A 14261-nucleotide genomic window follows, 5' to 3' on the forward strand; every position below is an offset into this window, starting at 1 on the left:
ATTTAATGGATGCAATTTAAATAAAATAAAACCAACTATGAAATAAATTACTCCGATGTGGTTGAAAATTAGTTAAACGAATACGTAGGACATATAAAATAAATCATATATAATTATGTTCTTAAAATTAAACTCATTGAAGGACTGTTGGAACAAAAAATAAGACATGATAAAAATTTGACAATAAATATGCTACTTGTACAACAATGTCAATTTTATAGGTACAATGTAACCTTTTTAAGGATAATCGGTCAAGATAGTGTTTAACATATATAACTATTGCTGAAAAATACGTTCATGATTTAGTTAACATAAAATAGAATTGTTCACACTTAAATTCAATGTCGTTCACGTAAGAAATAACTTTTAATGATAAATGGCAATATGAAATTAGAAGGAGGTGTTTACAAAAAATTCTATTTTTCATTTAAAAAAATTTTGCTTTGTGACCATGGTCAATTAATATTTCAAACACAATGATATATTTGGTTCATTGATGTTTTGTAGATTTGATCATACGTTTTACATCATCTATATAACTTTTTAAAATTCAAACTCCGAATAAAGAAAACATTTCACTTAACTGACAATTTATGGAAAGTCTGAGGATCTAGGACTTGCATAAAAATATTAAGAATACTTGTATTTAAAAATATATTATTAATATGTTTTATTATATATGTGAATTAATTTTGCAAACACCTTGTTGAATTGCTTTGTACTAATAATAAAATAGTAATTTCACTTTAATTAGTGTTTTTTTTTTTTACTTAAAGGACTCATAAATGATACATATACGTGATTGGACATGCACGATATGCAATCAAAAGTCACACGAAAACAAAATTCATTTAACCTTTTCTACAGCTCTGTACTAAACCACGCAATGACACCAATTCTTCCCATTCTCTCATATCTTCTTTTAAAGCCCATTCTATGTAATTTGGCATTTCCGGTTTCCCTCCAATTGTTAAATTTTCATTGCAAGTACCCTGTAGTTGTTTAACGAATTGTGAGGCAAGTAAAAGGGAATTCTTCACAGTCACACATGGGTCCGTTGGTTGAGGTATATTTGCTGTTGTCACACTAGTTAACACTATGCTTAAACACGTTCCTTATATTTACATTTTACATATTTGGAAGCAACTAAATTATGCTTAATATTTGAATTTCTCGTTGCCCTATATCGTTGCATTTTTACTAACATCGTTGCAGCCTCATTGTGATGTCAGATTAACGCGAATGTAAATATAACTTTATGATAGACAAATAATTTGTCAAATTTAAGAATTTCTTCTACATGTGATCTTGACTTTATTGTATTTTAAGGCAAGTTAGGACAAAGCGAATTCAAATAAAACAATATCATTTCTTACACAGAAAAGTGTCTTAGCAAAATGAAAACTCGGCAAAATTGTTTTCAAAAGTGAAAGGTCAAAATAAGAACAAAAAGACCAAAATAACACGATACATTTTTTAGAGTTTTTATTGATTGTTTAGATTTTAACGTTAAATCCGGTTCAAAATATTAAAAAAACAAAAATAATGTAATAAAATAAAATAATAATTAAAATCTTCAAAATAATATCTTCTGTACATAGGACAAAAAATTTACAATTTTATTTTATTTATTTTTCTATCTTTCATTTTTTTATTGGCGATTATTAAAAAATTGTTTGATTTATTAATCTTTGTGTTCAGTAAATGTTTTAATGCTTGGGCTGACTGGGAGATTTAATATCTTGACAATAAAAAGAATAAAAAAGAAATGTAGTGTACATTTTGACAAAGAATGTACACTTTAAAAATTTTTAAATTTTTTTAGCTGAATACTTCTAATGTATTTTGAATGTTGCCAAAAATCAATAAAGAAATTAATTGAAAATTTTATGATATAATCTAAAGAATGAAATCAAAAACAGAATATTGGATTTCCCACTTACCTTTGATACGTTAGTTTGTTATCTGAACACGTAATATGTATAAGCATGAAGTTCAATTATACTACTTGCTTTATTCCTTCATTTTCTTATATCTATGTTTTTTTAAATACAAATATGCATCATATTTGTTGCACATGTGGTGAAAAAATCGTGACTTATTTCTCAAATTAGCCCATGTTTAACTTCAAAAGTCATGTTTGATTCTTTGCTTAAACTGCTGGCTTCTAGTTGATCATAGCAACATTTTTTCCTCTGAGCTATGACATTGACTGATATCGCCACGCCTATTAACATTGTGACATTCTGCCATAAATTACGTCTTAAATAACAAACAGTATTCAAGCTCAAAAGTCCAAATAACAATACGAAGCTTGGAGCAGAGCAAACACAGGCCTCTTAAGCTTCAGAGTGAGATCGGGTGCCATTGCGGAGTGAGCATCACCAGCCGACAGTGGCATTAGTTGTGTGATCCTTGTCATAATCGGAAATAAGAGGAAATCCTTCGACAATTTAGACTGTAAATTCTGTAAAATCACATATTCTCGTTGGTTCAGATTTTCTAAGTTTGAGGGAAAATATTGACCTGTGCATATTTGATTTCGCTGTAGTATAATATCTAGAAATAATATATGAAAAGTTTACATTTATTGGTTGTTATGAATTCGCAGTGCTCCACACCTCGAAATCAAAGAAAATTATGAGCATTATGAAAAGTCTCTGATTTCACTCTAATGGCCTTACGATCAACTAAGACCTAAGCATAGATTTTCGAGCGTAACTTGCAGGTGCTCAAACCATTGAACTTTTCAAGAGTATGGTGAATAAACTAATATTCACATTGACATTCAGATCACACGGTGACTTACATGTACCTTTGCTTCTATAATTACCTAACGGCCTTGCACCTTAATATTTTTCATAAAGGAAACATTAACATTTTTTATTCTATATCTTTATATAAATTATGAAAATTTCTAATCAAAATGTCCTTATATTTATTCAAAGTACGACTTGACGGAGCTGCAAGATTCGAATGCTTTGGAGAGGAGAACTCCAAAAACAAATCAGTAAAAAATAAATAAAGAAGCATTTTTTGCAGCTTTAATGAAAATATATTGACAATTCAATGAAGAAACAATAAAACTACATTGTAGTTTGTTATTTTTTACAAATCAAAAGTTAGACAATTTTTTAAATATTTCTAAATTAATATTAAAATCGTACTAATGATGACGACGTTAATAACACAATACTTTATTATTAATAGAATTTTCATAAGTATCCTATAGCATTTTGACCGAATCAAGAGCATCCACGTTAGGAAAAGTGAAATGCTAAAAAACCATGCAAACATTTCATTTATTGGTACTTCTTGCAAGTACGTTGTATTTTAAAACGATCGATCGTATTTTATAACAATTTCTGAAAACCAATCACTATAAAGTTTAAATTGCAGCACTTTGGAAGAATAGCCTTCAAAAAACAGAGATGAATTTCCTTTACAACAAAGAGAGAGAGCAACAGGCAACGCCCATAATAAACTGAAAAAAAGATGTGAAGTATTTATCTTTAAATACAATGTTCATGCAAGGTTGGTAAAAAGAAGTGTTTAAAAGTACTTTGTTTTGTTTTAAAAGTACTTTGGAAATTAGCCAACAAGTTGTATCCTGCAACTTGAATTGAGGATATAGTAAAAACACGGCATTTTAAAGCAACTCTCTTCATATGCATCAGATTAATAAATGTGTCTTTATTGCAAAATCAAACTCTATATATGAATCTTAACTTTACATCCGAATCATAAAAGATTTCTTAGATGATGTCCAAATATTTTTTTTATTTTAATGTTGGGGAGGGTCTAGCATCTCTATTGCAAACTATTTTTAACATTGATTTCCGAAACTGTTGTTTTAAAAGAGTTTAATGCAATTATTGATAAACATTTTACAGGCGATGGAAATTTTCACCTATGTCTAATTCCTTTTACTGGGTACTCGGTCATTAATCAGGATAATGTAGTCACATTCAGCATTCTAAGCACGTCAGGTATTACCTATATTGTTACTTCAGAATAAGACCTGCTCTATTAACAATAAATTGGTCACTATTGATTCAGGATCCAAAGCAGTGTAGATCCTTAGATGAATTATTCTTTTAGCCACTACGTACATGTTTGTTGTAAGATACAAAACGGTAATTCTAACTCAATCCGTTGGTTCCTTAATCTTAAATTTGGAAGTAGGGTTATAGATGTTGAGAACATTTCCGGTAGTTAAATCGTAAATCATAACAATCTGAAGTATCACCTTACTGCGAGCTGAAATAAATACAACTTGTATTTTTGTTCACTATTTTGCTATAAACTTCTTTTTCTATCATAAGCGAATTTTACAATGCATGGCTTTTTGGAATCTTACCGTATATCCGTTTTCTTTCCGCGTGTTGGAAATTTTGCGAAAAAGGGGTAATTTAGTACAGTTTATATTTTGCTTAAGTTATTTTTTTACGATTGAAGATTTTTTTTTGTTTTAAATGGTAATGTTATAATTATGTCACAGTATAGTTGGTATAATTTCTGTGTGATTTACATTTTGCGAATTAACAATGGTCGCAAAAAATGCAAAAAAAATGATCTCTGCGAAAAAACCTGATAAACGGTATTACAATCTTGTCCGAAGTTGCTCTTTTTTTCCTTTTTCAACAATAGACCCACTGACTCGTTATTGCTTGTGATTTAGTTCAGTGGCAAATGAGGTGCTTAAATGATCAGCTTTGTATGGACCTAATTGCAGAGATCCCCAATCATTTAAATGTCGACTGAATTTTATTTCTGTTAGAAATTCTGTAGAAGAATTAGAAATATTTAAATGTACGAGAAGAGTTACGACGGTAACTAATTAGTCAAAATTTATTCCCTCAATTTTCAATGTAGGCAATATGTGCACCTTTTAAAATAAGGGGAGGGGTAAACCTGCCTCTTTGTTCTAAGGCCTTTGTTTATCAAAATATGAAGAATATTTTTAAAATGTGATACAGGTACTCGAACAGCTTGAGAAGCTGAAGTTGCTCTTCAGTTTGTGAGAGTTCGAACTGATCCTCGAGATAGTCGTCTGCATAAACAAGCGTCTGTCTGACAGCTGATAGCGCCAAAATATCAACTGAAATTTGCCGCTGGGTTTCTTTTTCATAATTCTTGACGGGGAATACATGAGAGCGTGGAAGTCCTATGACCTCAGCTGCTTTGTCAACAGCTTGTTTGCACGCCTCACTGCTGAATATTCTGCGAATGTCTTCATCCACAAATGGACAGATTTTATCCAACTTTGTCAAGTAGACTATTTGTGGAATTCCTAAAATAAGACACCCTCAATTAACAGTGAATCCAATATGTTACTGATTATCAATTTTTTGTTCGAGCAAGGTATCTAACATAATTACAAGAACTCAAATAGCTTATTTCTACAATTCAATTCAAAAATCGTTTACACCTTGACATTTACTATAAATAAAAAGCAAAATAATGAAGAGAATTTATTCCTGTGGTAAATACTAAATAGTGTTTTTTAAAGATTAGAATAAAAAAAGAGGTTCGTTGGTTTATTAGTTTTCATAACTTATATGACACTCTGTGTCATAACTGCACGTGCATATATCTATGGAACATCTAAAAACCGCACTTAAAAAGAATTCATATATAATATATCAATATTTTATACTCTTGGATAAAAGAAAGTTACTTCTCTTCAAATGAAATGAAGAATGTCATGTTACCAAGAAATCTACACTCCTAATTTTCAAAGCTGAGTTCTAAACTTGTTTAGCATCATTTAAATTAATTTGATAAAATTAATGTAATACCTCTTTCAATCATAAGAGAATGAAATTCTGCCAGTTTCTGCGAGACTGATTCTTGAATTACATCAATTGAACTTGAATCCAATACAAAAGCTACACAATGTATTTTATCTTTAAATGTAGGTTTGGCCTTAAAACCAGGATCCTTTTCTGTAGCATGTGCCGCAGGATTGAACTAAGAATTAAAGAGTATAAAAATACATTGTACTTTATAATCAAGCAAATTAACTTAATAATTAATATACTGATTAGCGACTTGAAACGAAAAAAAAATTAATCGATAGCTTCAGATTCGTTCCCAGATCAGAAAGTATGCTCAACATGTGTTCAGTATTACATGAATGAAACCGACGTTGTGGATTTGATTTCGCTTAAGGATTATTTCGTATAAATGTGGAAGTCAAAACTAATTTTTGTACTTTAAGACTGTATATCGATTTTTGTTAATTGTGTGTTTTTCTAAAGTGTCGAGTCTTAGTTGATCAGTTTTACATTGTATGAAATACTAATACAGATAATACATGATTAGCTACATTTAATACCTTGTGCTGATCAGGGAGTTGTCCGTCTAATAAGGATACCATATCCTGATGTTTGATGCACATATCGTCCTCAATTCCACGTGTATCACAGAGGCGGAAGTTTAAATACCCACAACTTTCCGGGTTTTGAATTCGATATTTTCGATACTAATTGCAAAATGAAAAGCATTGTACAATTCACTTTATAAAGTATTTTAGTTTGAAGTATATATTTCTTTCTATACTTATCTTAATTATAAATCTTTTTCTAATACTGGCAACCTTTTCTAAACATTTCATCAGACAAACAAAGATGAACGTTATAAAAAATCTGACTTCTTCGGTCGTGTAAGAATAAACTTAGAAAAGAATTTCATCAGTTATTAAAAAAAAATGTTTCTTTATTAAATTAGTTTCACAAAAAATCCGTTTCACACTTTAAATAATTTATAAAAACACTCTCAAGAGCATAAAGAGTGAAACATTACTTACAACTGTAGTAAGACTATGTTGTGAGTTTCCTGCGCATGCCCGAGCTGTCACTTCCCCTCGGAATATTGAGTTCACTGTATTGAAAAAACTGGATTTTCCTGCTCCAATTTGACCTACTAATAAGATATTCACTTCAGATAACCCAGAGTCTTCCAGCTCTCATCAATATCTATCAGCATATAAAGTTTGATTAAAATATCTTGGATAGTTTCTTTGAAACTTAGTTTTGAACAAAGCTAACCGCAAAGTATGACGGAAGAGCAGACGCAAGGACAGAAGGAAGAAGGACAGAAGGACGGAAACGGACATGTCAAACACTATATGCCCCGGCCATATTCATGGTATGCTATGTTTTTGTTTGCATATGTCAAATAAACTAATATATGTTCTTTTAAAGCAGGTTTCTACAATACAGAAGTTCATCCCAACTTCTAATGAGTCTGTTTCTATTTATCTGAGATCCCTAGCTATTGAAATTTAACGAATTACTTATACGGATACAACGAATTACGTTTATAGCGATGTAGTTTCATAGCTCCCAGCGATTTCGTTATAATTGAGATTTACTGTACTAGTACTGAAAGAGTGATGATATATTTATTAATTTCTTATTAATTAATAAAAATCAAATTATTTTGTATTCTCTTTGTATAATGTATTTTTTTATTTCAGCTTATTAGATAAATGTATGGTCATTCAGGTGTCACATACAGTGCTACCCTGTTACATGTATTTGCCTTTATGGTTATAATTAAGGTTCAGGCCATAAATCCTATAAGTCATTTGTTTCTGTTGGGTTTTAGTTTTGTGTTCTTGCGTTTTATTGGTTTGTCAAATTCCCTCCAAATGTTCTTGGTCTTTCTGGTTATTCTTTGTCCAGATATTTATCAGAGAGGTTATTGATTCTGGTTGTGAGAGAATTTGATCTAATTCTTACTGAGACTCTCTTCATCTTCTGTTATCATCTTATCTGGACTCCCAGTCATTATTTTCATGATGAGTGGAGCTTGTCAGAATCTCCCTAGAATTGGCAATATTTCTGCTTCTACTATTTAATAAAAAGTACGAGCCCTAGCAGTCGTTTTGAGTTCATTATTACCACCAACCCTCTTACGGTATACCTAATTAAAACGTTGATCTTCAACTGTGGCCCCACCCTACCCAAGGGGTCATGATTTGAAATAAAATTTATACTACCTATGGATGTTTTCATAAAAACTTCATATTTCCTTGCCCAGTGGTTCTTGAGAAGAAGTTTTCTAAAGACTTTTCTATATATTCCTATGTAAATCTTTGATCGTCTATTGCAGCCCCGCCGTAACCCGGAGATCATGATTTGACGAAACTTGAATCTACACTGTCTGAGTATGTTGTCATAGAAGTTTCATCTTTCTTGGCCCACTGGTTTTTGCGAAAATGGCATTAAATTTACCAGTGAATACTTCGCGGCAAGTGTGGTTAAAAAATTTACAGGCAGACGGACAGACAGAAAGCTAAACGGACGGACGGACGCCGGACTAAATGTGATCAGAAAAGCTCACTTAAGCCTTTGGCTATGTTGATCTAAAAATGGTGATTTGATAATTTTACCTGTTCATCCCAGAATGGAGGATCTCTCCATGCTTTACTGGATAGATTTGGACAATGTAAACTTTTACCGACTGTAACATCTGAAAAAGAAAACAGAAAGGATTTTGATTTACTTCAGACAAGTTCAAAGTACTAGTTTTTATGATCTCTCTCGAATTTGAATTTTTACTTCTCCTGTCCTTGTGTTTTTTTTTTTTTTTTTTTTTTGTTCCTGGGAGAACTATTCAGATTGAAATCTGAATGAAATACGAGAAGGAAAATACAAGAAATCATGTAAGAGATAGCTTCATAAATTAAAATGTATCAAGTTTAGAGATTTCATAGCAAGACCAATAATAATATCAAACTTTAAAATGCTTCAAACATCAGAACAAATTAATGAATGGTGAAAAAACTTGAGCTTCAAAACTTAAACAATAAATAGCCGTTTTAAAAAAAGAATTGAATTTGTTCAAACCTTTAACTTTGTACACTTCCAAATCAAACACGCACATGTGCCCGTTGTTTATTGTATTCATGCTTTCTTTCCCTCTCTCATAGGCATATCTGAAATCAGCCTTTCCATTAAGCTTATAAAAAGGGGGTTCCTGCATAGGTTTCTACAATTGGTTCCACACTTCCATAAAATGTTAGTAGATCAACGGTTGTATCCTCAAAGTGGTAATTCTGCAATTCCCATTTCCCGTACGCGGACAGTTTCCTTCGATCCTTTGCAAAACTTTTAGATTCCACAAAATCCAGGACATTCCCTGCACCGAAGGTTGGCCCAAATTCCTTTGACACAAATGCAGCATGAGAAGGTTTAATCACGGAATACTTTCGTGGTTTTGAAACACCGTTGAAGTGTAATGTAAAAAGGAAAGCTTTCTTATCCGAAATAATTGTCGAAGAATGTCCTTCTTTCCAGTCTGCAGCTAGAAATCCTCCGTACACGCTATTCTCAGTATTGTAAAGGACAGTTACCGTAGGACCTTTGTTATCACAGGACTGGTGAAACTTTGACGCCGAACAACCATCACGACTTATTTTATACAGCAATTCAAAACTGCTGCTCTTACCAATGAATGTAGATAACTGTGTCCTGTCCTCTGCTGTCAGTAACTCTTTTATTCTAAACAAAAAATTGAAAATATTATATTATGCATATTGCAGTAAGAAATTGCATATTGTTGTGATTCATCTTGTCTTAATAAAAAACCAATTGCTATTTTCAAACAATCAATAATCGTTACTTTTTTAAAGCTCTTTTATGAACAGGTGAAAAATTATACTTGGCCATCAATGTGTTTGGTTGAGACAACATACATATACATAGACTTTTATTCACATTACAAATTTTTCTGTTTGACTGAACATGACAATGTAGTAGAAGTAGTAAATTCTATCTATAGTCGGTCTAATACATTTACAAAAAAAAATGAGATATAGAGCTCTTTTACCGACTTGTCACATAGAAGCTCATTTATAACAGATTATTTATACATAGTAGAATATAAGGTTTAAACTGAAAACTTAGATTATCATGTTTGATCTAAATACTAGCTGTAAAACTAGAATTTTTAGTGCATACGTATTTTAGCGCAAACGCGATTGGGAATACATTGGCGCAAATAAATTTTAGCGCTTTTACTTGTCATTAAGATATATTAAATGTGATACATGTATTATTCTTTTTTAATCCACGCCCGTATTTGACTTTTTGGTTACGGGTGAAACACAATATAGGGCGCATTAAGAATACCACATTGTTATACACGATTTTTAGAAATGTTAACTTTTTTACATGTAATTTATCATAATTCATTTATAGGCATACTTATAAAGGACTTGTGTGCAAAATTTTGTTGATCTAACTTTAACAGAATATTTAAGTAAATGCAATAAATGTACCCCCAAAATGACCCTTTTTTAGCGTTATGCGGTTGCGCTTTGAAATTAAACCATTTTTCAATTGAAATTATTGTTATATATCATAAATTTTCATGCCAATGATCATTATCAGACTTTAGAATTTATTTTGCAAATTATTTTGGTGCTTGAATTTTCAGGATTGAATGACAACTTTTGAAGATATCATGGAAAATGTAATAGGGGTGCAATGTTATACATTTTTGACATAATTTCACCCCTCTCATTATGCCAAATAAAAATAATGTCCATATCATTTATTTTCTCAGATTTCTGTCTAAAATCACAGTATTAATGCTCTGTTACTTACAGAAAAAAGTTGGGTTAATGTAACAATTGAAATGAAATTTCATCATGTTTTAATGTGGAAAATTAAGGTTTTACAAAAAACTGTAGTGTCTGTAACCACTTTCATTCTGTGAAATTGGAAAGCTCTATAAATATCTTTACTAATTTCCTAGATAGGCATCTCATATAGATGCTGAGATGTTTTGTAATTTTCCTGATCATCAGCACTGTTTGTCTGTTTTCATTACAAATGTGGTTACGGACACTACAAAACCCTGTAGTGTCCGTAACCTGAATTTGAGGCAGTTTGAAACAGGCAGTGTAAAAACACTAATGCAAATTTGTTCACAAGGGTCAGAAGTTTGTTTAACAAGTTAGTCAATGTACTTTATTTTTCTCCCTCATTTTGATATTGCAACTAATTTGGGAAACCCAGATTGCACCATTTTCATATACAAGATCCTTGGTGTTACATCACCTTAATATTGGCAGATGCTATTGACATCCTAGGATTTAAGTCAAATAGCATGTCATTATTTTTTCATTGTTTAAGTCAACTGGTGTTACATTTAAGAAAATCTTGTTGAACTTCCTTTATTTAAGGTATAGTTTTATCCTATTGTAAATGACTTGTAGAGTGTGTAGTGTCCGTAACCAAAAGTTGCAAAATAAAATATCTTTATTTTTTCTCCATAGAATTTACAGATAAATTTTTGAAACAGTGTATTATTGAATGTAGAGATAAAAAGGTGTTTATTAGTTGGAATTCTTTTAGATCATGTGGTTTTTTTCTTTACTGCAAGTACTAAAATAATGATTGGACACCCACAATGACATATAAAAATAGTTTGAAATTATTATCACTAGCTACATAAACCATATTTTTTGTGAATATTGCTTCAATTGTTTAGTTGCTTATTAGGTAAAATCTTAAAATGTGTTAAATGCAGGTAAATTTGCATTCAAAATGTTAAACAGTTGGGAAGTAATTTGGTTACGGACACTACAAACAATTTCAAAAAAGAAAACAGCTAAAATTACACCAATTTCATATAAAGTATTGTATATTTAACTGTTTGAAGAAAAGAAAAAATAATTGAAGAAATATTAGTGAGCTTTATTCTTCAAGGTTTGACTTTTCTACTTACGCATAACACCTGTCTAAAGTTACATGACATTGTGTATATATTTATTCAAAGTATATTGGTTATGGTATGCTTGTAACAGATGAAGTTGAGATCTGAAGAATAAAAAAAATCAGGAGAAACTGACACGAGAAATAAAATGCTGAAAAAAGATAGGAAAAGGGCTTAAAAACAAAAACTTCACCCACAAATATGTGAAAAATTAAAGTATTGTGTAGTGTCCGTAACCCTTAAATTTGGTTAATTGACATCATTGATCATTGTACCTACATTCTAAATAGTTTTCATAAAACTTTAATGAATAATAAAACTTTTCTTTTGCACTTCAGTGATAAATACATGTAGTTATGTGAAAGAAGGAAGTTTCAGGATTTCCTAAAGTGGATTTTTTTCTATTGGCATTAGTTCTGCAAGTAAATTGTTTTTACTTGAAACAATAGCTAATTTGTATATACTTTGTATTTAATAATCATTTAAATCTGATTTATAATAGTTCAGAAGTTCATAAAATGTTTTTTTACCACAAACCAAATGCCAATCATAAATATTTGGGTTTTGTAGTGTCCGTAACTTAATGAAGCTATCAAATAATTTTAGAAACTTTATAAAAATGAAATGTCCTATTTTAATGGAAGTATTTATATCCCACCAAACGCATAAAAAGTGTTATTTACAAATAGTTTTTTCTTTATTTATATTGGTTTTAAAGAGTTCACATGAAATGAAATACATGTACTACCATTTTGAACAAAAATGTACGAAGTAAGAACTGTTTAAATTTTTAAGTACAATGTCACCTTTTTAGTCAAAATTTTGTCCTTATTTTGTATTTATATATGTTCTTTGTTTGTAAGCAGTTGAAAAAATTAGAGCTTATAAACAGTTTTTGATATTTATTTCAAAGAAAACAACACTTGTAGTGTCCGTAACCTGTGAAAATGAGGTTATTATCAGCTTGTAAAAAACAAAGTTCTAATGTGAATTTCACAAAACCGTTTACGCTTGAAATCCTTAAGATACTCTACTTTTTAGAAAAAATGTTTTTGGGGCAAAACGAAGACATTAATTTTTTTACCCCAAAGTGCAACCTTACTGTCCCCTATATTGTGTTTCACCCGTTAGTCAAGCACGGAACGCAATTTTAGCATTCATGTATATAAGTAAACAGTCGTCAACTTTACCGTGGTGTTGCAATCACATACACGTTGCACAATGTATAATTTAATCTTATTTTGTCTCCAAGCTCAATCGCCATGCTTGATTGCATTGTTTACCTCGAGGCAATTGATGATTGACACGCCGAGAAGCCAAACTTTGAAGGTGCTAATGATAAATATCGGGTAACAACTAACAATAGTTTATTTAAATTAATAATGATTTTGCAGAACTTCCTCGATTGATTCTGCCATGTACACTGCCAGTGTGTATATGAAATCCAACTACCCTTAGACTTAACGTAATTGCGCGTTCCGGTGTAAAAACGAATAATGACCCCCATCGAATACTGACCGGGGGGTCATTTTTCAACGACAAAAAATGACCCCCACCAATAGAAAAAAATCATTTTTTGTAGAAAAAGAGTCCTTAGGGGCTCATTATTTTATATGTTAGTCCTATAAAATAATGACCCCCATTGAAAAATGACCCCCTTTAAAGTGATACAAAATATACACTCTTTGATATCTTTTTTACAGCGAAACTAATTTTTCCATTTTCTGTAACCAGAAAAATACAAAAATTCGTATGAAATAATTAAGAGATTCACGTAGTCTTTCAATGCTAAAATTGTGTTTGAAAAATTGTCAAGTAAACAAAATTTCTTTTTAATATTCCTCCTTGTAATGTTTGCTTAAAAAATGATATTCCACTTGTTTTTAGAAATCAAACCATGCAAAAATAAGGTTAAAATACTCTTTAATAGGAAAAATTAAATTTTCCGTCATTTCAACTTTTAGTTTGTTTAAGTTTGGCAAATCCTATTTGACAATGAAAGAGGGGGAAATTTTTATCCCCCCCCCAAAAAAAAAGAACATTACGTTAACTCAAAACAACACAAATAATAATAAATGAAGAGCACAAACATAAATAACACTCAATACCTTTCAATAATTCTGAAAGAGGCTCTAGATAAAATATTGAAATGAAGTTAAGCCTTCACACAAGTACTATCATATCATAATTTACTTCGCCATGATTAAAGCATACTTTAAATGTTGGTGGAGGTATACTTGAAAGTATTGTGGCAAAGTAACAGTTAAAAATTAGTAGAATGGTAGATTATTTTAAGCTTATTTTTAATTCCTTCTTATAGAAAAATAAAGGTAGGGTGTTTTTTTTGCTTTTGTTCAATATCGACTTCCTCCTAAATAAGAAAGGGGGGGGGGTTAAGTATAAGACCTAAAAATATGCTCTGTAAAGCTATGGGCTAGTGTAAAATATACCTGTCAGTCATTCTAATGCAAAAACTATACATGTAGACATAAACTTTTGATTTAGCACACAGTATTCATTACATTTCT

At 30.7% G+C, this 14261-nt stretch overlaps 1 pseudogene; it reads right to left on the minus strand.

Moving 5' to 3' along the window:
- Positions 1-4943: 4943 nt before the first annotated feature.
- On the minus strand, positions 4944-12997 carry LOC134275954 (uncharacterized; annotated as a pseudogene).
- Between the last annotated feature and the right edge of the window lie 1264 nt (positions 12998-14261).

This window comes from Saccostrea cucullata, unplaced genomic scaffold (genome assembly GCF_032062105.1).
Source record: "Saccostrea cucullata isolate Sc308-1 unplaced genomic scaffold, CSIRO_AGI_Scuc_v1 ctg7251, whole genome shotgun sequence".
Lineage (NCBI taxonomy): Eukaryota > Metazoa > Mollusca > Bivalvia > Ostreida > Ostreidae > Saccostrea > Saccostrea cuccullata.